Genomic DNA, 25,357 nt, shown 5'->3' on the forward strand with positions numbered 1-25,357 from the left:
AAAACAGAGACACGATGAGGCAGATTCTGGGTGCAACAGGTCCAAGTTTATTCTCTGGCCATCCACTTGACAGCCTTCACAGTATACCGCACTTCCAAGCAATACACTTTCCCTTGACGGCCCTCCGTTTCCAGAGCCGCTTCTCACACCGTACTTTATGCTGGGGACGTGTCTGCACACACCGTCCCCTCCTCACTCATCGACGCTCCTGACAGGTCCGTCACTGTGGCCGCCTTAGGCCTGTAAACCAACAGCGCTTCCACTAATCAGTCGTCGTGTCAAATACGGTGTCTCACACCCAGTGCCTCGTCTCTTCTGCGGTTCTTCCTGTCAGGACCACCCCCCTGACGTTTTCTCTCCTCAGTCCCCCTGGTCTGGATTCACCTCACAGTGCACAGACTGTAGCAGTCCTCCAGTCACTGGAGCTCCCCCTGGGTACTGGAACCTTCTGGAACCCTCCCTCAGAATTTATAGCTCACCCGGTTCCTTGAAACTGTCACTCCAACCACGCCCCCCATGACCAACGGTTTCTAAAGCCCTAAGCTGCTGTCAAGTCCTTTGCTCACACTCCTCCCTGCCATCTAATGTCCACCCAAGGTACTGCACGTCCACTACACTTTCCTAGCTGTTTCCCCACTGTCATAACTGACACCTACCTACACTGTGCAAACCTTTCCTTCTTCACTCTGACTTGTCCGTCCGTCCGTCAGGTCACCTTCCCTACACTCTCCCTTCCTTTGTCCATTGTCGTCCTCGACAATCGTCATCCCTGCCTTCGTCGTTCTGAAGCTACACCTACATTCTGTTGTCGGACCAGCTGTTGAGCCAAACCCAATATCTGCGGGGGCCGAACCATACTGGGAGCACTATGCTCTGAGTAGCCTACTGCTACTCACCAGCGCGCACGCTACATGACAACGTCTTTCCAAATTGGGCTAGGTACACCCATATTCTCCCTATGGCGTGTACCTTCCCCTACTCTCCCCTACTGTCACCTTCCACTATTCGGTACGCCATGATCGAGGTCTCTTACCTTCCAGATCATTACCAGCGCCGGCCTTCCTCCTTCAGGGGTGTCCGTGGTGTTGAGGGACCTGACCTAGGATGGCTGTCTCTCTCACGTCTTCCATTTCTATATCTTTCTCTCAAAAACGGGTCATGGTCGGCGTCCCGGTCTCCCAGACCTCCTCAACTCTTAGATCCCTACCGGATCTAACACTTTCCTTTGGTCCCGCAGACCTTCCCTTACCCGGACCTGTTGCATTTTACCTTGCATATTATATATCAAACAACTTTATAATAGCACAAGTACCCATTTTTATTTTTTTTTTCGTTTTCTTTTGCTTTAAAACTCAACATCCAACAGTAAACATCACCAGTACTCCTTTTCCCTCCCCCTTCCTTGGACATGGACTCCCTCTCTTTTACATATCCCCGCTCTGTCAGGCAATCAACTTTACGTTTGCTTTCCATACATGAAACATAAGAAAAGAGAGAAACAGAAAATAATTGTATCAGATAACAACAAAACATTTTTTTTTTTTAAACGCAACTGTCCTTTTTAACCTGCACAACGGTGCACCGAAATTCTGACAGTCCAGGCCATCTCCTGATGGCCGGTAGCAAGGGGCCCCACAACCGTGGAGCTCCTGGGATGCAGGGAGTGTCCACAACAGTCCTCTTTACGGGGGTTCGCATTCCTCGGGTTCCGCCAATACTGCCACCGCATAATATCCGCGGGGGCAGTACTCTTTATAATAGGAAACCAAGTCCCCTTCTTTTAGAGCCCGGCCATGTCGTATAGAGGCCACGTTCACATACACTTTCTGGCCAGTCTTATCACGGATGAAACCGTACCCCTTCTCGAGGTTGGTGTATACCAGCCGTCCCAGTGATCTTTTCTCCGCCATGCCAGCCTCCCCCTTGTCATGCAGCTGTTTCCAAATCGCTTTCTCCCGTGCCTTCTTTCCCTTAATAACCTCCGCAACCCAAACGGAGGGTACCGCACCAGTCCCAGAGTCCGGTGGGCGGGAGCTTGCCGACAAAGGACGTGGGGCAGAGGCGGCCAATGGTATCGGTGGCCCAGCAGCCGCTGGAGCCAAGTGGCAGTTGAGAGCAGCTGTGTTTGTAGGGGGCTGGTCCAAAGGGCCCGTCAAACGGGCCGCCGTTGTTTTTAGCGCTGGCTTTTTCAAGGCCGCAGGGTAGGCCGCATCCACAACTTTAAGTAGAGCCGGAGTGACAGCCGATTCGGGTGATAAAGCTGGGATCGGCCGAGGAAGTGCAACTAAGACTCTTGCCAATGAACTCCGCCCTAAGGACTCCGGGCGGGTTGGCTCAGGGACAGGGGCAGTGGCCTCGCTCAACTCCGCGTAAAGCATCGGGCCCTCTGCAGCCAGGCCTACCGGTACGCAGGAGGATGCGTGTTGCGGCAGAATGGTAGGGGCCGCTGGGGTAGCCGCCGGCAGAGCTGGGGGAACTCTCACCTTCCCCGGCACCGCGGCTTCCGTCACATCACCACACGGCTCCTCCCGCAGCCTCCGCTCTCCAACCCGCTGCTCCGTGGGCCTAACCTCCATACTCAGGGGCTCTGTGGGGAGACTCTCCGCCGGTATCAAGGGCAGCCGCTCTTTCTGGCTCCGCTCGGGCCCCGCACAGGCTCCACTTCTTGCCCATGGATCCGAGGATAACGCCTTCTGGCTCACTTCGTTCTCCCGCCGCCATTGCCACTCCAGGCGGCCGATGCCCCGGCACCTGCAGCGTCTCATACCGTCCGTTGGGCAGCAATCGAATGGCGCCAAACAGCCACAGCCAAGTCCTCCTTCTGTGCCACTCCTCCTGCTGGGTGGGGCGTCGGCAGGCCTTTCCACCCATCTGTCAGGGTCCAGTACATGGGAGCGTCGGCCTCCGGGCACATACTGCTGCCCACGGGGGTACGTTGGAGGGGGTCCCAGTCCATTCAACACGACTGCAAACACCCGGACCTCTCCCCTGCGCTGTAGTAATGCCGCCATCTTGCGCAGCTCCTGATACCGCCCCGGATCTTCGGTCAGCACCACGGAGTCACCACAGCGCTCCCCATTTATATTCCACAGGTAGGTAATTTGTAATCCACAGGTAATTGTAATCCAAACAGAGTAGTCCAAGTCCTTTTCCATTCTTTGTGGCAGGTCTGCAGCAGAAGATGAGGTATTAGCGGCGGTTATCCTGCTGACTACGCCAAATGTAGGGTCGGTGGGCCGAGCTGGGGGGGGTGGTCCCTCTTCTTACCGCGCAGAGATAAAAAAAACAGAGACACGATGAGGCAGATTCTGGGTGCAACAGGTCCAAGTTTATTCTCTGACCATCCACTTGACAGCCTTCACAGTATACCGCACTTCCAAGCAATACACTTTCCCTTGACGGCCCTCCGTTTCCAGAGCCGCTTCTCACACCGTACTTTATGCTGGGGACGTGTCTGCATACACCGTCCCCTCCTCACTCATCGACGCTCCTGACAGGTCCGTCACTGTGGCCGCCTTAGGCCTGTAAACCAACAGCGCTTCCACTAATCAGTCGTCGTGTCAAATACGGTGTCTCACACCCAGTGCCTCGTCTCTTCTGCGGTTCTTCCTGTCAGGCCACCCCCCTGACATTTTCTTTCCTCAGTCCCCCTGGTCTGGATTCACCTCACAGCGCACAGACTGTAGCAGTCCTCCTGTCACTGGAGCTCCCCCTGGGAACTGGAACCTTCTGGAACCCTCCCTCAGAATTTATAGCTCACCCGGTTCCTTGAAACTGTCACTCCAACCACGCCCCCCATGACCAACGGTTTCTAAAGCCCTAAGCTGCTGTCAAGTCCTTTGCTCACACTCCTCCCTGCCATCTAATGTCCACCCAAGGTACTGCACGTCCACCACACTTTCCTAGCTGTTTCCCCACTGTCATAACTGACACCTACCTACACTGTGCAAACCTTTCCTTCTTCACTCTGACTAGTCCGTCCGTCCGTCAGGTCACCTTCCCTACACACTCACAAACAGTGCCCCTAATGAAGCCCTTCAATGCCCCCACACAATTTTATACTCCTTTTATGGCCTCATTCAGTATATTTGTTCCAAAGAGTTTCCCCCACACACATTTATGAACTTACAACAAAGCATGATGCTTCCACAGTGTAATGAGGAAGACTGGGCTGCGGGTACCTGTACTGAGCCGGGTCAGGAACTGTTGAGCCTGCGTCCCATGTTGCCCGGGGGAAGAAATAGGGGACCGGACGGACCCAATGACTTGGTGAGGAGGGGCGTGTTAAAAGCAAATGCGCACGCAGCGGCAAGACTTAGGCAAACGGGGTGCGTGCGCAGCGTGCTCCAGTCTCCGGGGAGCAGAGTCGCAACGGGCTGCAGCTGACCTCCCGTTGGTACGGCATCGGAACTGTGAGCAGAGACAGGCTTGTGGGCTCAGTTAAGTTTAGGATTGCATGCGTGCATAGAAGCGTGGGCTGTGTATGAGACCCGGCACTATGGTCCCCCTTACTGACCTTCACATCGGAGACTTCACCTAATCCCGGGATTGTTGCAGCACCTGTGAATTTGGCTGCTGGAGCTCATGGACTAGGGGCCCAACAGGTGAGACCAGAGACCACCCGTTGCCGCCAGAAGCTGGACCGGGAGCTGAGGATCCCCATCTGAGGACATTTCGTTGGCTGTCACCAAGGACTAAAACCCTCAGCGAGACATCTGCAGCTGAGGAAACCCCAGGCACCATAAGTTTGCTGAGTGAACTGTTGCTATTTTTTTAGCTTTTTGTCCTATTGCCCTTTATCGATCCCCAGTTTAACTGTTTATCTCACTGCGAGGAGAATCTTTACTGTTAATTAAATTGTTAAGCCTTTCTCGACCTTCCTTGCGTCACTGCATCTTGCACCTGCTTACTCACTGTGCACCACACAGTCTGTCGTCCAAAAAGTCCCTAATACCCACACAAACCCCCTCATGCTTTATGAGGCCAACCTATAATGTTGCCCCCATTGTCTTACCATGATGCCTCCCACACAGTGCCACAAATACAATGACACCCCCATGATGTCCTCACACACTATGATGACCCCAGTGTCCCCACTTACTCACATACAAAGTTGCAGTTGCAGTCAGTTCTCCCATAATACCTCTATAGTCCCTCAAACACAAAGATGCTCTCAATTCTCCCATAATACCCCCACAGTAGCCCACATACAATGTTACCTCAAAGATCCCCATATACATTACCACATGCCCAACACATTAATTCCCCCAAGAGAGCCCACAAACATTATGATGGCCTCAGTGCTTCCAACACACAAATATGCCCCTTTTGTCCCACCATAATGCCACCACACAATGATGCTACCAAAGTGTTATACACACATTATGATGGCCTCCGTGACTCCAACACACAAAGAAGCCCTCTATGTTCCAAGATAATTCCCCCAGAATACACCACACAATGATGCACCCATGGTGCCCTCATAGCCACTATAATGACCCCAGTGCCCTCAGTCGTGGATCACAGTGTCCCCACACACATTCAAGGTTGCCTTTAGTCCTGCATTATTGCCTCCACATTCTCTCACACGATGATACTCCTGCAGTGCCCCTGTTACGGACTGACCTGGTTGGACTAGTGATATTGAAACCACTAGGAGCAGCACCGGGCAGGTAGAGTAGTCTGAAATAGCCAAGGAGTCGATACACAGGAACAGCAATGTAGTTTGAAGGAATAAGCAGGAATCATAGTGAAGAAAGCCAGGGGTCATTTACCAGGAGAAGCAGTATCGTTTGAAGAGTAGCAGGTGGAAGGAAGCTTGACTAAAGGCAGGTAGCTCAATAATCACGCAAGGAACTGAGAGCAAGGCCAGGTTTAAATAGGGTGTGCAATCAGAATGAACCATTCAGGAATTCAGGGTGGTAACCAACAAGAAACTCAGGGAGGAGACATCAGCAACAACATAGGTTCAAGTATTTGGATAAGCACAGAACTGTCCAGCAAGCTGAATAGCTCAGAAGGAAGAGCTGCCAACTGGTGCACAGGAGCTGCTAGGTTTGAATCCTGACAGTACTCCCCTCCTTCTAGGGTGGCCTCTGGAAATCTCAGATGAAAAGCTCTTGTAAGCCTGGGTGCATGGGCATTGCCCTCCAGCTCCCATGAATTATCTTCTGGCCCATAACCCCTCCATTGCACCAAATATTGTAGCCTCCCTCTAAATTTTCTAGAGTCCAGAATTTTATCGATAATGTACTTTTCTTCACCATAGACTATTTCTGGTGGAGGAGGTGGCGGAGTTCTTCCTGGAAAAGGGTTCTAATTGAATATCTTGAGCAAGGGCACATGGAAAAACAGGGTGAATCTTCAGGCTGCTGGGAAGTTTTAAACAGAAAGCAACTGTGTTAATTTGTGCAGTAATTTGAAAAGGTCCTATGAATTTTTGACCTAATTTAGAAGATGGTACATTTGTCTTCAAATTTTTCATAGAAAGCCAAACCTTGTCACTGACCTGAAAGGTAGGAGGGGCTTTGCGATGATTATCTGCTGTTTCTTCATAATCTTCTTGGGCCTTTTGTAACATCTCAGTTAGTTCTTTTTGAGCTTTCTGCAACTCTGTAAGTCTGTTTGTAACACTAGGAAATGAGGTATTGAAAGGAAGATTAGGAATAAATACCGGATGCAAGCCATAGTTAGCAAAAAATGGGCTTTGGGATGTAGAACTGTGTTTGGAGTTATTATATGCAAATTCAGCTGTTGGTAGATAATCCACCCAGTCATCCTGTAGGTAAGAAATAAAACAGCGCAGGTATTGTTCAAGGGTTTGGTTAGTTCTTTCAGTCTGTCCATTGGATTGTGGGTGGAAGGCAGTAGACAAATTGACAGTAACTCCTAACCCTGTACAGAAGGTTTTCCAAAATCTTGATGTAAACACCTCTATGAGAAACGACATTGTCAGGAATTCCATGCAGTCTGAATACCTCTTTGACCACTAATTCTGAAGTTTGTTCAGCGGTAGAAATTCCTTTATTCGGAATAAAAAGGGCCATCTTTGTGAGCCGATCCACCACAACAAGGATAACAGTCATTTCCTTTGAGGGAGGAAGGTCCACGATAAAATCCATTGAGATTGGTCCCCAAGGCCTAAATGGAACTAGAAGAGGTTGAAGAAGTCTTAGCGGAGAAGATCGTGGCGTCTTGTTCCTTGCACAAGTTAAACAGGAAGGAACATATTTTTTAACATCCTTCCTACAATTAGGCCACCAAGAAGAATGAAGTAGTAGTTCTTTCATTTTCATTACTCCAGGGTGTCCAAAAAGTTTAGAATCATGGACACATTTGAAGACTTTAAGTTGAGCAGATTTGGGTATATATATTTGGTGGTTCTGCACCCGAAATTCCTCCTTAAAGGAAAGATAAATGTCTTTAGAAGGATGGTTAAGAAAGAAGTCAGTTTGGTATCCCTCTTTAATTTTCGTCAGAAATTCTTTGGAGTCCAGTATTCCCAAAAAAATTTTTGGACGTAAAATGGTACAGTCAGTGCTAGACCTCTCCTGTGGTCCAGGTTCAACAAAAATCCTGGACAGAGCATCAGCCTTGCCATTTCTTGAACCAGGCCGATAAGAAATTATAAAATTAGACCTGGAGAAAAATAAGACACAACGTGCTTGTCTTGAGGACAACCTCTTAGCTGTACGGATACATTCAAAATTTTTGTGGTCAGTAAGAACAGTCACCGGATGATTGACCCATTCCAAAACATGTCTCCCTTCGGAGAAGGCAACTTTAATGGCTAACAGTTCCTTATTCCCAATGTCCTAGTTCTTTTATATGCAGCTGACATGGTATGAGAAAGAAATGCACATGGATGAAGCTGCATTTTGTCTCCAACTCGTTGTGATAAAATGGCTCCCACCGCAGAGTCTGAGGCGTCAACTCCGGCAACAAACGGCAGTTCAGGGTTTGGATGGACAAGTAATGGTGCGGAAGTAAAAAGTGTCTTTAGTTTGTCAATCGCCATTTGTGCCTCTGGAGAACAAAAAAACACTCTGGTTTTCTTTGTGCGGGAAGTAATTGGCAAGATTATTTTTTGAAAAGTTTATAATGAATCTTCTATAGAAATCTGCAAATCCTATAAAGCCCTGAACGTCTTTTAAATTTCTTTGTGTAGTTCTGTCAACTACCACTCCGATCTTACTGGGATCCATGCTCAGACCTTCTGGGGAGATGATATATCCCATAAATTGAGTTCTGGTTTGCTCGAATTCACATTTTTCGAGTTTAACATGGAGATGGTTTTCTAGTAGACGTTTCAGGACTAACTGGACATGTCTGCGCTGCTCCTCCAGGGTATCTGAAAATATAAGAAATTCATCAAGATAAACAACAAATTGATGCAAAAAATCTCGAAAAACATCATTGATGAAGTGCTGAAAGGTGGCAAAGGCAGAAAGGCATAGCCAGATATTCAAATTGTCCATATCGAGCTCTAAAGGCGGTCTTCCACTCATCTCCCAGGCGGATTCGTATGATATTGTAAGCCCCTCTTAGATCGAGTTTGGTAAAAAGTCTGGCAGAACGCCGTCTCTCCAGGAATTAAGGTGAGTGGGTAGCGATTCTCAATGGTAATTTTATTGATCTCTCTTTAATCAATACATGGCCGTAGGGTTGAGTCCCTCTTTTCTACAAAAAATAAGGGTTCTCCAGCTGGCGAGGAAGAAGGTTGAATAAAGCCTTTTTCTAAATTTTCGTCTAGGTATCCCTTTAATACTTTTAATTCTGGCTCAGAAAGATTGTAAATTCGTCCAAAAGGAATTGACGCTCCAGGAAGTAATTCAACGGGACAGTCATAAGGACGATGAGGAGGCAGCTGATGGGCTTTCTTCTTACTGCAGACCTCACTGGACTGCTGGTACTGAGGTGGTAGTTTATCATCACTCTGATGAGAAATCTCGGAAATTTGAATTTGTTTGGAAGCAGATACATTAGCACGGTAACTGTTCTTACAGTACTCAATGTGAAAGGTAATGGTCCTCGATGCCCAGTTAATAGATGGTTTATTATGAATTGAAAAAAAGGGAATTCCTAAAATAACTAGAAATTCTATGAAATTCCCTTCTGCTCCAGAATCTAACATGGCAGATCATTGTATTTTTTGGCCCCCAAATATGACCTATAAGGGAATGACAAAATGAGATGATGGTGACTGGTCTTTGCCTTTACCTTGCATAACAGACGAGATGGTCTGCAGAACTGGGTCTGGCCGTTCAAAGACGTCTAAATCGCTTTCAGCCCTGGCATTTGTGAAGGCTATGGTCCTTTGGTTAGGACAGTTGATGGCAAAATGTCCAGTGCCCCCACAATAGAGACACAGATTCTCTGTATGCCGCCTCTCCTTCTCTACTACAGAGAGGTTTACGGATTACATCGATTTGCATAGGTTCAGGAAGTTTCCTTTTCCTGTTGGCTTTTTAATGCTGATTGAGTAAAGGAGTAGTTAGGGGGGTTTCCAAACACTCGCAGCCTTTCCTTTCTTCGCTCAGTGAGTCTCTGAATAATTCAGATGCATAGCTGAATAAAGTTCTCCAAATTATTAGGGGTCTCAACCCTTGCCAGTTCATCTTTGATTAGCTCTGATAATCCTTGGCGAAATTGACTTCTCTGGGCAGCCAAATTCCATGTGGTGTCTGCCAACCAGCGGCGGAATTCGGAGGTATATTCAGCTAAACAGAGCGTCGTACTTGACGTAGGTTATGCAATTTGGTTTCAGCTGTAGCACAACGATTTGGGTCATCAAAAACTTGGTCCATCAAATTGATGAAAGAGACTAAGTCATTTAGGAGGTCAACTCAATAATTTCCTTTTGCTGACTCAACATTTATGTCTGCAACTTAGAAAATTTTTCTTGGTAGGTGGTACCAAAATTCTGAAGTTCAGCATCTTGCTGCCTCAGTTGGGCTGCAACGGACTCCATTTTGTGTGCGTGATTATTCTGTTACGGACTGATCCGGTTGCAGTACTGATATTGCAACCACTAGGAGCAGCACCGGTCAGGTAGCGTAGTCTGGAACAGCCAAGGAGTTGATACACAGGAACAGCAATGTAGTTTGAAGGAGTAAGCAGGAATCGTAGTCAAGGAAGCCAGAGGTCGTTTACCAGGAGCAGCAGTATCGTTTGAAGGAGTAGCAGGTGGAAGGAAGCTTGACTAAAGACAGGTAGCTCAATAATCACGCAAGGAACTGAGAGCAAGACCAGGTCTAAATAGGGTGTGCAATCAGAATGAACCAATCAGGAATTCAGGGAGGAGACATCAGCAACAACGTAGGTTCAAGTATTTGGATAAGCACGGAACTGTCCAGTGAGCTGAATACCTCAGAAGGAAAAGCTGCCGACTTGTGCACAGGAGCTGCTAGGTTTGAATCCTGAGAGCCCCACACACATTTTGATGACACCAGAGCCACTCATGATGCTCCCACAATGATCAACACCCACAAGGATGCCTTCAATTCTTCCATAATGCCTCCAGGGTGTCCCAAACACACAAAATGACCCTTATGTCCCACCATAATTCCCACACACACAATGATGTCCCATAGTGCTCCACACACATTATGATGGCTTCAGTTCCTCCAGTGCACATCGATGCCCCTTTTGTCCCACCATAATGCCACCACAGTGCCCCTCAAACGCTGATAACCCCAGTAACCCCCTATGATTCTACCACAATGATCCACATATGGAAGGATGTGTTTAGTGATTCTACGATGCCCCTATAGTGCCCCACAAACACAATGATGCCCTCAGTATCCCATAATGTCATCCATATTATATTCAACGTTATCTGTGTTCCAAAGACGCAGTTACAGTGTCGGACTGGGTTGGCAAGGGCCCACCCATATCATTGATTTTTGGGGCCCACTGTTCAGATACATGCAAAATTAACCTGACCCTAGTACACAAATTTACTTTTGCTTCTGTGTAATATTAATTTTGCTAGCTTGTTTAGTGAATGATTAGATAATACACTTGATTCACAATTTGCAGAAAAAGGTAAGATCACTGCTCATTTGCACCCTTTCACAGGGGCGGCCTACCGGAGGATTCTCCTGTCTCCCGATGGGCCAGTCCGAGCTTGGTTACCATTGACATTAAGATCTGCTGCCTACCACACGGGACAGCGGCACTGCCACCGTACCCAGGACTGACCCGCTGGATCAGGGATGGCTGGAATGGTATTACCATCTTATTTTACCAATAACCCAAAGCCAGTGACAACATCATGGTGTGGCAGCGTGCTGGCATCTATCCCTGGCAGGACATAAACTTGCTTCTTTTACTGCCAGCCGCGAATTAGTAGACTGACTGTAGGATTCTGCGCAGCGCACATTATTTTAATGTGTATAAAACATTACACAAATGCAGCAAACATTACTGTGGGCGCCGGTGTGTGAAATAGAATGTAATACCCTCGCCCACTTTTCCTGGGCACGGCGCGCTTGCCTCAATACATTGCAAGTTAAGCATATTGTGTGCACGCACCAGAGGCTGCAAGTCACTCCGTCAGTAAATAAGAAATGTTATTATGCTCACAAATCACCTTTTCCATAACATTACACTGTGTACCCATTTTCCAAGGTGTGAGCAATCCTTCCAAATATCTATGCACTGGCAGATCCTAATATTGAGTAATTCTGTTGTTGGACTGGATTCCCGCGCACACAACACCAACTTTCCATCATAATTAAGCCTTATCACACATGAAGGGTAAAAGGGCGCGCGGCATCCTGCGCAGACATGGCAGAACTGCTTTTTTGTCTGTTTGCTAATGTCTTCAATTGGAATATTAAAAGTTGCGGAAGGGAAGAAATATCTATTGTAGGAAGTTTTGTTTCCTTATTTTATGGCTCGTCTGTCAATCTGGGGGCTTCGCGGCGGAGACGGGCGAGTGATTAAGAATGCTTTAATATTTTAGAACAAGCTGAATGCGAGGTGGAAATCAATGGATACGGAGAAAAAAATGTTTTGCTGGCACGGAGAACATCTCATAGGATCCCAGTAAATTGAGCTTTAAATTGAGCACTGAGTAGTACAGTAGAGATGTGATAATAATAGATAGATAGATAGATAGATAGATAGATAGATAGATAGATAGATAGATAATAGATAATAGATAGACCTTCCTCCTGCAGGCAGCGTTCCCAGCCCTCGGACATATTTGAGCTTTAAATTGAGTACTGAGTAGTACAGTAGAGATGTGATAATAATAGATAGATACTGTAGATGATAGATAGATAGATGATAGATAGATAGACCTTCCTACTGCAGGCAGCGTTCCCAGCCCTCGGACATATTTGAGATTTAAATTGAGTACTGAGTAGCACAGTAGAGATGTGATAATAATAGATAATAGATAGATACTGTAGATGATAGATAGATAGATAGATAGATATAGATAGATAGACCTTCCTACTGCAGGCAGCGTTCCCAGCCCTCGGACATATTTGAGATTTAAATTGAGTACTGAGTAGCACAGTAGAGATGTGATAATAATAGATAATAGATAGATACTGTAGATGATAGATAGATAGATAGATAGATATAGATAGATAGACCTTCCTACTGCAGGCAGCGTTCCCAGCCATCGAACATATTTGAGCTTTAAATTGAATACTGAGTAGTACAGTAGAGATGTGATAATAATAGATAGATACTGTAGATGATAGATAGATAGATGATAGATAGATGATAGATAGATAGATAGATAGATAATAGATAGACCTTCCTACTGCAGGCAGCGTTCCCAGCCATCGAACATATTTGAGCTTTAAATTGAATACTGAGTAGTACAGTAGAGATGTGATAATAATAGATAGATACTGTAGATGATAGATAGATAGATGATAGATAGATGATAGATAGATAGATAGATAATAGATAGACCTTCCTACTGCAGGCAGCGTTCCCAGCCATCGAACATATTTGAGCTTTAAATTGAATACTGAGTAGTACAGTAGAGATGTGATAATAATAGATAGATACTGTAGATGATAGATAGATAGATGATAGATAGATGATAGATAGATAGATAGATAGATAATAGATAGACCTTCCTACTGCAGGCAGCGTTCCCAGCCATCGAACATATTTGAGCTTTAAATTGAATACTGAGTAGTACAGTAGAGATGTGATAATAATAGATAGATACTGTAGATGATAGATAGATAGATGATAGATAGATGATAGATAGATAGATAGATAGATAATAGATAGACCTTCCTACTGCAGGCAGCGTTCCCAGCCATCGAACATATTTGAGCTTTAAATTGAATACTGAGTAGTACAGTAGAGATGTGATAATAATAGATAGATACTGTAGATGATAGATAGATAGATGATAGATAGATGATAGATAGATAGATATAGATAGACCTTCCTACTGCAGGCAGCGTTCCCAGCCCTCAGACATATTTGATGTTGGCTTTATAGTGTTTCGTCTGTTTATTTAGAGTGAGACGTTGTGCAGATTTCATTGCTCTTCTTCATCACAGAAAAGACGGACTATTATTCTGTTTGTTTGGTGGGGTCAGTGTGACCGGACCCCCACACACCCGGGGACTTTACATCCACGCTGGGATGTTTTTACATCGACACCTTTCAAGTATTCTCTTTCATATTCCGCACAGAGCTGCTAATTGTGCCTGTTACATGTCACGCTGCTCTCCTGCAAGTCCCAGGTCCATAAAATAGCAACAAAACCACGAGTCTATTGCGGCACACAGCCTGAAAACCCTCAGAATACAAGAAGAAATATTTTTCACATTGCAGTTTCTCCAGGATCCGCTCAGCCGTTTTGTATCAGAGTGGACCTCGCCTGGAGCATTGTAACCTGTGCACATATAGAGCGGGGGAAGATTTATTTTCCCAACGTGCCACATGTTTGCCCAAAGTTTTGGACAATATTATTTTTATTATATATTAATTTTTATTGCTTAAAGGGAAACTATCACCTGTTTCTTGTATCCCAAACCACAGGCACTATTGCAGCCACGTATACCGGTAATTTTCTCAAAAACAAGATCTGGAGACCATAAGCAGAAACTAGTCCGGCTCTATCCTTGGCCGGCTCCTCCCAACAACATTCAAGGTGATTGACTGGTCTCTCCAATAGCGAGAAGAGACCCATCAGTCACTAGGAGCGGAGCTGGGAGTAGCCGGCCAGGAAGGGAGCCATCCAGTCTCATCTCTGGCAAGATCTTCTAAGTATATTTTCACTGATATGCTTTAGGCTTGAATAAAGAGATATGTTTGTTCATGCCCTCATCATCTCCCACCAAGACTACTGTAACATTCTGCTCTGTGACCTCCCATCTAACACTATTGGACCCCTCCAATACATTCTCAACTCTTCAACCCAGTAAAAAAGTAAAAATCAGCTCCCTTTGTTTCTCCTTTGCCAATTCCTCCATCGGCTACATATTCTCCAGTCCATAAACTGTTCCCCGACCCCATTCACCCCATAAATAACTCCCCCAATACCTACCCACACAAAACCTCTAGTCCATAGTTCTGAGACCTAATTTACCACTAGCTCCCTGGTCCCCATAAGAAGAGATGAGTGAACGTGGTTGGAAAACTTTCGCCAATCTCAAATTCGGCACGAACATAGCACATTCGGATTCGTGTTGGCTTTCACGAGTATTTTACTCAAAGTCAGCAAAATTTGGTCACAGTTCGGTAAGTCATCACGTTTCCACTAATGCTTTTGTATGTCTTTGGATAGGATAGTGGTGCTGTATGTTGAGCGGGTGGGACAGGGGGACGTGGTTGATGAGGGGATGGGGTGTGGAGAGGTTACAGCAGCAACGCACGCTTTTTTTTTTTACTTAACTTTATGTATGTTGATTTCAGCAACCAATCAGGACACAGAAACCATCCACAACGTCATGACACAAGGTCTTCTGTGATTGGTTGCCAAAGTCACATATCCCTGGCTATATAAAAAGCGGACATCTTGTTTTGCTGGCATCATTGTCTTAGTGTCAAAGTGCAGAGAGGTCGCTCCCGCGCTAGAGTTGGTGCTGAAGGTGAACTTGTCAGTGAAATAGATAGGATCCTGTCCTGTATGAAATCGATCTTCCAAAATCGAAGTAGATTGGGCAAAATCTGTGTGGCAGTCTCCGGAGGTCCCATTAGCTACTCCAAATCGTTTGTGCTAAAACTGTGTTTCAGGGACAAATCGGAAGTCCACATTTGAAAACATTGATCAGTAACAGGTGGATGAGTGACAAGTGTAGACATGGTGGTCTGAGAGCCCTTCCAAATTCAGGCAAGCCACATGTAGGAGACCCAACTTGGAGTCCAAACATTTTCCAAAATAAGGGGCTGTGGTGCTAATAAAAATATGGATATCTTATAGCCTACATATATTGATTAGTCCATATTGAAATTAACCGGTAATGTCAGGATTAGAAGGCCACATATCCAGCACCAGAGTTCATGAGGTCAGACCTGCAATGGCTATTGAAATGCAGCCTGTGTGCGGAGTATACTGAAAGACAATGCTTGTTGAAACCGTATGTTTAATCTGGATTACTGTAAAGAATTAACCTTTGTGTACGCAGTTGACTTACTTGAATTTCAATGGTGCAAGTATATTGACAAAGTATTACCTGATATTTGTGTCATATGGGAATTAAAAAGTGGACTAGGCATATGGACATTTGCACATTATTATACATAAGGTCATAGAAATATGGATGGAGGAACCTAATGAATATAGTTGGCGATCTGAAACCCATTGTAGTGTATCCAATCTTAAAGATCTCTCTAACTAGTATATATTTTGTGCTAGGGTTATAATCATAGAAAGTTGTTGGAAACTTTGTTGTTATCATATGTAAATTTCAGGGCAAGAGTAAATAGTCCGAAGAGGCAAGTCTTGTTTGATGTTATTTATTCATGATAGGTGGCCACTGTCATGTGATTGGAACATCAAACAACTAACTTGTGTATTTTCACGTTTACACAATATTATATTGAGTAAGCCTTTGTTTAAAGCATATAAAAGCTGGTGAAGCAGTCACTGAAGGCAGGAGCTTGTGGACCTGTGTGAGAGGCACAGTGTAGTAGATCCTAGGACGCATTCTGTCTTCACTGGCTGCTCCTCCCAGTTGAAGTATTTCCGGACAGGTGTAAATGCCCCTAGTGAAGATTCTTTTCTTTTCTTCTTTCTGATGTAAGTATATGTACCAAAACCTTTGTAATTTGAATATATAAGTATACGCAATATCATACTATTTTCTATTTCGATATCATTGTCATACATTCCATTGATTTAGTGTTTTGCCACTTGGATTGATCATTGTATAATAAAATTGTGTTATATGCAAGTAGTAGCCTTCTTTAAAGCCGTATCCGAACCTTATTGCTAAACAGTTGGCAATACAGGGGCAGACACCATTAAAGTGGCATCAATTAATTTTATTTATTTTACTCACTTATATAGCGCCATTAATTCCACAGCGCTTTACAGACATTATCAATTGTCCCAGAGTAGAAATAGTATAATGGGGCTCTGACACCCCTTCCACTACAGGCAGCTGACCAGATGGAGACCCAACTTGGAGTCTCCACATTTCATAAAATTGCTTGTAACATCAGCAGCAGTAGCACCTGCAGTCACAGGAGAGATGACAAAGGGGACACAGACTGCAATAATGCGAGATCAATGCCACACCCTAAAAACGACACCATCGCCTAGTCTGCCCAGTCTGCAACTGGGGTGCAAAAGTCATTGGAGGTCTATGACTCGTTCATCTTGATTAAAGGTAGGTGGTCTACACTTTCAGGGGACAGGGGGATGCGCTTATCCGTCAGGACACCACCAGCAGCAATGAACACACATTCTGAGAGAACGCTGGCTGCCACGCATGACAAAACCTCCAAGGAGTGAAAGGCAAGCTCAGGCCACTACTCCATTTTTGAAGACCAAAATGCAAAGGGTCCAAACCCCCCTTGATGGCAATGATACTGAGCTTGAAATACTCCTGCACCATCCTCTCCAGTCGTTCATTACATGTGAGATTGTACTCTGTTCTGCTGGTGCACGGGCTGGTCTAAAAATGTGTGAAAAGACTCACAGAAATTGCTTATTTTAATTTGTAGTTATTTTATTAGCTTATATAGTGCCAGTAATTACACGGCGCTTCACAGACATTTTCGGCACTGTCCCCAATAGGGCTCACAATCTAAATTTCCTATCCGTATAAATTTTGATTGTGGGAGAAATCCAGAGTAACCGGAGGAAACCCGGGCAAACACAGGGAGAACATACAAACTCCTTTCAGATGGTGTCCTTGGTGGGGATTTTACCAAGGACCCCAGTGCTGCAAGGCTGCAGTGCTAACCACTAAACCACCATGCTGTCTTTGCCACTTACACTGCTGCTGCTAATGTTTTAGCATTGACGACTTAACGTTACCGGGGTTAGAAGTATATAACTGCGATGCACACTGTGTGCTCACAGCTGTCTTGTGAAAAATCACTCATAAAGGGAATCTGTCACCCATTTTTAGTGATATCATGTAAAGATATCACCCAATTGTGCGTCCCATAAGGATTCTATTAGGATTTTTTATTCCCCCTGACCCCGCATCTTTGATGCATAAATACCTTTTATATCTTGCTGGAGATGTATGCAAATAGCCGCGGTCCAGTCCGATGGGCGTGACTTAGTCGGCTTCTTTCCCCACCTCCTCGGCTTGCTGCACATAATCTTTATCTGTGAATATCACAGATAACGTTTTCCACGCTTGCGCATTGGCGCCTGCGCAGTATGCTTTGCCCAACTGTGGGCGATGCATATAATCGCTACTGCGCATGCGCTGGTATTTTCCACCGCTGTCTATGCCCCGGAAGTGTGTTCTGCATGTGAAGACTTCCGGGGCATAGACCGCGCTGGAAAATACTGGCGCTTGCGCAGTACCGATTATATGCTTTGCCCACAGTTGGGCAAAGCATACTGCGCAGGCGCCAGAGGGCTTTTCAATGTGCAAGCATGGAAAGCGTTATCTGTGATATTCACAGATAAAGATTACGTGCAGCAAGTCGAGGAGGGGGGGGAAGCCGACTAAGCCACGCCCATTGGACCGCAGCGATTTGAATACATCTCCAACAAGATATAAAAGGTATTTATGCATCAAAGGTGCGGGGTCAGGGGGAATAAAAAATACTAATAGAATCCTTATGGGACGCACAATTGGGTGATATCTTTACATGATATCACTAAAAATGGGTGACAGATTCCCATTAAGATTGTCTACAAGCGTGTTTCGATACTCCAGCATGTGCACGTCCCTTTCGAGGGGGTGAAGCATCTGGATAAATTTACTCTTGTATCGCAGCCCTAACAGATTGGCAACCCAGTAATCAGCACTATTTCTAATCCTAACAAAACGGCCAACAATCATGTTACAGATGCAGCAAGAAGACGCTCATGTGACGGTTAACTGGTAGCCCGAAAGACATCTGTAGCGATGCAAGTTGATGACCCCAAGTGGTGTAGACACCAGAATTGAGCACACACTGGCTGAGCTTTCTGCAGCAGCGAATCCAGGCTGGGATAGTGGAGTAAAAATTGCGGTACCACCAGGTTGAGGGCATGAGCCACGCAAGGAACGTGTGTGAGGTTGCCCGGCGTAGGTCCGCCATCAGGTTTGCACCGTTATTGCTCACTGTCTTCATGGACTCCAGGTTCAGTGGAGACAGCCATTGCTCAAACTTGGCCTGGAAAGCTGTCCACAAGGCTTGAGCTGTGTGACTGCGGTATCCAAGGCATATAAATTTAATCACTGAATGATTGCAGTGAGCCCTGGCTGCACAGTGCAGTGGTGGGGATATAGTCTCTGTACTGCTAGAAAGTGTGTCTCATTAATGGAGAAGTTGAGGGTGCAGGTGGAGGCCCTAGAAGAGGTGGAGGGGGCAGAAGAAGTGGAGGAAGGGCTACATACTGAGGTTTGTCCCACAAGCCTTGGGGATTCCAAGATTTTGGTCTCTATTGACACCTTGGGGTCTAGTGTTTTAGTTTACCATCCCTTGGTGTGTAGTGGTTTAGTTCTCCATCTTCTGGTGTGTATTGTTTTAGTTATCCAACTTTATGTGTTTAATAGTTTATTTCTCCAAGCCCTGTTGTCTAGTAGTTTAGTTATCCTTCTAGGGGGTTCCAAGGCTTTTGGAGCAGCCCCTTCCCCAACTGCTCCCACAGCCACCAGAGTTACCCAGTGCCCAATCAGCGACCTGTAACACCTCTGTTCATGCTTGCTCGTTCAGGTGTCAGTGGTAAATTGCACCCTGGCAGACATAGAATTTTTCAAGAAATGGATGATTTTGTCCGAGACATGCTGGTGTAGCGCAGGCACATCTTTATTAGAGAAGTAATGGTAGCTGCACAACATTGTTTGTGCAAGTAATGGTAGCTGGTACAGCAATCCTATTTTTAACCCAATAAACAAATTCAGGCCGATTGGAAGCCATTCTTATTTTGAGGTTCACACTATCAGGGTCTTCCATCCCCTCTTCCTCAGAGTAGTGGTCATATACCAGCCCCCAGGCTCACCCACCCAATTCCTTGACCACTTTTATGTGTTGCGGCCACACTTCATGTCCTCAAAATTGACAAACCTTATTCTGGGAGACTTCAACAGCCCCACCTCCCCAACTGCATCCCAGCTTCTATCTCTAGCCAATTCTCATGGCCTCTCACAACTTTCAAACTCTGAGAAACACAAAGACGGTAACACCCCTGATCTGGACTTTGTCCTGCTCAGTTCAATCTCCTACCTAGATGACCCACCTCTTACAGTATGTCTCTATTCAGTTTTGTAAATCGAGAGACTGAAATTCTTGCCCGTTCTTCCTTGGCAAACAGCTCGAGCTCGGTGAGGTTGGATGTAGATCGTTTGTGTGCAGCAGTTTTCAGCTCTTTCCACAGATTCTCGATTGGATTCAGGTCTGGACTTTGACTTGGCCATTCTAACACCTGGATACATTTATTTGTGAACCATTCCATTGTAGATTTTGCTTTATGTTTGGGATCATTGTCTTGTTGGAAGACAAATCTCCGTCCCAGTCTCAGGTCTTTTGCAGACTCCAACAGGTTTTCTTCAAGAATGGTCCTGTATTTGGCTCCATCCATCTTCCCATCAATTTTAACCATCTTCCCTGTCCCTGCTGAAGAAAAGCAGGCCCAAACCATGATGCTGCCACCACCATGTTTGACAGTGGGGATGGTGTGTTCAGGGTTATGAGCTGTGCTGCCTTTACTCCAAACATATCGTTTGGCATTGTTGCCAAAAAGTTCAATTTTGGTTTCATCTGACCAGAGCACCTTCTTCCACATGTTTGGTGTGTCTCCCAGGTGGCTTGTTGCAAACTTAAAATGACACTTTTTATGGATATCTTTGAGAAATGGCTTTCTTCTTGCCACTCTTCCATAAAGGCCAGATTTGTGCAGTGTATGACTGATTGTTGTCCTATGGACAGACTGTCCCACCTCAGCTGTAGATCTCTGCAGTTCATCCAGAGTGATCTTGGGCCTCTTGGCTGCATCTCTGATCAGTCTTCTCCTTGTTTGAGATGAAAATTTAGAGGGACGGTCAGGTCTTGGTAGATTTGCAATGGTATGATACTCGTTCCATTTCAATAGGATCGCTTGCACAGTGCTTCTTGGGATGTTTAAAGTTTTGGAAATCATTTTGTATCCAAATCCGGCTTTAAACTTCTCCACAACAGTATCACGGACCTGCCTGTTGTGTTCCTTGGTCTTCATGATGCTCTCTGTGCTTCAAACAGAACCCTAAGACTATCACAGAGCAGGTGCATTTATACGGAGACTTGATTACACACAGGTGGATTATATTTATCATCATTAGTCATTTAGGACAACATTGGATCATTCAGAGATCCACAATGAACTTCTGGAGTGAGTTTGCTGCACTGAAAGTAAAGGGGCCGAATAATATTGCACGCCCCACTTCTCAGTTTTTGAATTTCCACAAAAATTTAAAATAACCAATAAATTTCGTTCAACTTCAAAATTGTGTCCCACTTGTTGTTGATTCTTCACCAAAAGTTTACATTTGGTATCTTTATGTTTGAAGCATGATATGTGGGAAAAGGTTGAAAATTTCCAGGGGGCCGAATACTTTCACCAGGCACTGTACCTTTTGTCCCCCATGAAATTAGGAGTATAACCATAACTTAGACATTTTTAGGTGCTCTCTAAACCACTTCTATTTGCACCTAGAAAAGTCATTTACCACATTAACAATGTATAGAGTGTATTTCTGAATCATTTAATGTTAGCTTCATTGGAAAAATAGATAGATAGATAGATAGATAGATAGATAGATAGATAGATAATAGACAGATAGATAATAGATAGATAGATTTTTCATTGCTCTCGGTGGGATTACCAGTAAGAATACATTTCGCATTATCCTGGGGACATAATAACAACATGGCTTAATTAGATTTTCCCCATGAACTCATTATGCTCAGGTTCTGTCATCCATTTCTGAGCGGATTCGGGAGCAGAGCGGCGTCTCAATTACATTTTGTAAATTTGCATCTTCCTTTTAATCAAAAACATAATTAATTACAATGAAAGTCTATTTGTCCGTAATGTAACATCAGCTGTTAGATGTGATCCGTCCATGTGGAGACTGGAGCAGCCGGAGTAGCTCAAGGTGCTCTGCGGAGAGGAGCGGACGGCGTCTACCGGATATTAGACTGTCCGCGGAACCATCATCGCTATCAGGCGGAATTTCCGCACAGCGGGGGGCTTCTGTTTCATGGGTTTTGCCTTTAAGAAATTTTCCAGCAGTCCGGACTTAATAACAGTAATGACTTTTGTTCCCGTAAACAGCTCCACTCCTGCCCTCTGGCTGTGTCTGGTATTGCAGGTCAACTCTTTATTAAATAGATAACAATAAGGAGTGCTGCCTTCATTTTTGGACAATAGATAGATTATTCATTTATCTGCCTAATCCCCTTTTTTTTCCTTTCTTTTTCCCCCACTACCCCTCCAAAAAGCCTGATTTTAGTATTTTCTGCTGCTGGAACCCCCAGTAAATCATTGGCGATCTGTAAGAAATACAACAGCGAGTGTTCGATTCTCCTACAGCACCCCCACAGGGGACATGAAGCATTACACCGCTCACATGGCAACGCGCTGACGTTAGATGCACTTTGTATCTATACTTTCCGATAATGAAGTAGACTTACTAATAGCGCAGGGTGAGAGCGGTAAAATATCATGAACTGGGTCAAATGTCACCCTCAGCTCTGCCGCAGCAACCTCAGCTCTGCTACATCTGTAACTAGAGAACATTACAGAGAGGATTTTAGGGAAGTTTATTGAATGCTGAGAACCAGAACCAGATCACCATTAATTCCTGCAGACATCGGACCGCCCAATGTTTGTAGATATCAAAGCCGCTCTTCCAGCCAAGAACCCGGGATTCATTGGCTTCCAGATGGCCTCGATTCCGAGTCCTCCAGAGACGGAGGATCATGCGTGTGACCTCTTTCATGTGTGTTGATTTTGGGACAGTCTAATCCTACAAAAATATTTTCACTTTCATACTTTTCCAAGTAAGAAAAAAAAATAAATAAAACGGTCGGGCACTCAGAACCTCAGACATTTTAATTAAAGCTGTGATGATGGGATTTCATCTGCAGGGCCATGTGTGGTGTGTATGAGGAGGGTGATGGGGACGCAATCAGCACGATCTGCACCGTACTGATGTGGCAGGAGGGCGCGGAGCCGGCCAGGGTAGGATCTGGGAAAGATTGGGAAGATGCTGCTCTTAAAGGGGTCGTTTAAAAAATCCACGGCCATACACCCTATTAGGACATTTTGAGTCCCATTCTGGACCCTTTAAAAAAGTTGCAAAAAGCATCTCTCACTATGTCCTGTATTTTACAGATATCCCATTAATTTGAATCGGTTGGGTGTAATTCTTCATCTCGCCCATGGGGGCACTGTAGGGAAAGTGAACCCAGATTGTAGTCAATTGCTGGTGATTTTAGCAAGGGGACACTTTGTGAGTCGCTAACAACTAAGGCTTGTCAACAATGATATTGTCACCTTGCAATGTATATTATTTTTTACTTAAATGCATTTATTTTTTGTCTAACGTCATATTTTTCATTTGGGTTTCATTAAAAATGTTGCACCATTTGCCTTCTATAACCTCAGTGTTGCACTGCCTCTTGCTAACTGCAGAATGGGTTAACTGAGAATCAGGCAGTGAGCTCGCTCCTATGTGAGTTTTATTAAAACATTTGCACCATTTGCCTTCTATAATCTCTCATCTCTTGCTAACTGCAGAATGAGTTAACTGAGGACCCATCAGTGAGCTCATTATGATGTGAGTATATGGGTTTCATTCAAAAAGTTGCACCATTTGCCTTCTATACTCTCTCATCTCTTGCTAACCGCAGAATGAGTCAGCTGAGTATAAGGCAGTGAGCTCGCTCTGATGAGAGTTTTAATACAAAATATTCCACCATTTGCCTTCTATAATCTATGTTGCAGTCTTATTCCTAGTAAGCTGAAGAATGAGTTAACTGAGAATCCATCAGTGAGCTCATTATGATGCGAGTTTGTGGGTTTCATTAAAAATGTTGTACCATTTGCCTTCTATGATCTCTCATCTCTTGCTAACTGCAGAATGAGTTAACTGCGAATCAGGCAGTGAGCTCGCTTCAATGTGAGTTTGTGGCTTTTATTAGAAATGTTCCACCATTTGCCTTCTATAATCTGTATTGCCCTGTCTTCCTAGCTAGCTAAAGAATGAATTAACTGAGGACCCGTCAGTGAGCTCATTATGATGCGAGTTTGCGGGTTTCATTAAAAATATTGCTCCATTTGCCTTCTATGATCTCTCATCTCTCTCTAACTGCAGAATGAGTTAACTGCGAATCAGGCAGTGAGCTCGCTTCCATGTGAGTTTGTGGCTTTTATTAGAAATGTTCCACCATTTGCCTTCTATAATCTGTATTGCACTGTCTTCCTAGCTAGCTAAAGAATGAGTTAACTGAGTTCCCGTCAGTGAGTTCATTATGATGCGAGTTTATGGGTTTCATTAAAAATATTGCTCCATTTGCCTTCTATGATCTCTCGTCTCTTTCTAACTGCAGAATGAGTTAACTGAGAATCAGGCAGTGAGTTCGCTCTGATGAGAGTTTGTGGCTTTTATTAAAAATGTTCTACCATTTGCCTTCTATAATCTGTATTGCACTGTCTTCCTAGCAAGCTGCAGAATGAGTCAACTGAGAATCCATCAGTGAGCTCATTATGATGTGCGTTTTCATTAAAAATGTTGCACCATTTGCCTCTGTATTACGCCTGCTATTGCTGGCCGCAGGATGAGTTGACTGACAATACAAATGCATCAATGAGCTCAGTGCAAAATCTCCCACTAGAACCAGCTCAATTTGCAACCTGCAGTAGACATTGCAACACAGAGGCGGAAAAAGGCAAATAGTTCAAAACAGTTTTATAAAACCGACAAACTTCCATCGGAATGAGTTCACTGATTGATTCTCAGTTGACTCATTCAGCAGCTAGAAAGTGACAGTGCAACAGCGCATCTTCCCTGATGAAGCCACACTGTCTGTGACATCTGAAAGACTGATTTTTAGTGAACAAAACATTGAAATTTTAGACCTCCCCTGATCTCAATACTTCAAAAAAATGGGTGGACAAACAAAAAAAAAAAAACACGGAAGCATTGATTAGAAAAGAATGGGTGATCATCATGAGTCCGAGTTTGGTGCAGAAGCTGATGTCCAAAAGCCGGGGCAAAAGGCAGGTCTTGAAAGATAAGGATCAATACTGTAAATATTGAATGTTTACATAAACTTGATACATGAATCAATAAATAACAGAGTCAAAACTTATTAAATGTTTACCACTGTACTTCAGTACCCGTAGAAACATCCGACCAAAAGTTCTAAGAACTTTGGAGACAACTTTGAGAAAATCAAAATTTGTATTAATCTCAAAACTTTTGATCCCAACTGTCCTTTGATTAGGTGGAGTTGTCATGAGTGTACCTAGGTGTATCACACTGGCAATTAAAGGGTTAGGGGTGTTAGAATGCGGAAGGAATTCTCAATAGAACACTAGAACAAAGTACTGATCAGGAGTGGACACAGGAGCGTCGCTTACGTGTCTTCTACTGGTTACACAGCTATGAGTTTTGCTATTCTTGTATGCAGTGTTGGACTGGAATGCTGAGGGCCCACCAGTAGCCAACTCCAGGGCCCCACTTTTCAGCTACATGCAAATGTGACA

The 25,357-nt window shown here is 44.8% G+C and overlaps 2 long non-coding RNA genes across 5 annotated transcripts in view; one reads left to right on the forward strand and one right to left on the reverse strand.

The window, feature by feature from the left end:
* The window catches only part of LOC141096512 (uncharacterized), a 207,893-nt gene that overhangs the window by 170,795 nt on the left and 11,741 nt on the right, over positions 1 to 25,357 (reverse strand). The gene's annotated exons all lie outside the window — the stretch shown is intronic.
* The window catches only part of LOC141096522 (uncharacterized), a 189,674-nt gene continuing 179,968 nt past the window's right edge, over positions 15,652 to 25,357 (forward strand). For both annotated transcript variants that reach the window (XR_012233703.1, XR_012233704.1), the window contains exon 1: positions 15,652 to 16,231. This is a non-coding gene — a long non-coding RNA (uncharacterized lncRNA). The remainder of the gene's footprint in view (positions 16,232 to 25,357) is intronic.

Source organism: Dendrobates tinctorius, unplaced genomic scaffold (genome assembly GCF_039654945.1).
Source record: "Dendrobates tinctorius isolate UK_male_01 unplaced genomic scaffold, ASM3965494v1 ptg000009l, whole genome shotgun sequence".
NCBI classification, from domain to species: domain Eukaryota; kingdom Metazoa; phylum Chordata; class Amphibia; order Anura; family Dendrobatidae; genus Dendrobates; species Dendrobates tinctorius.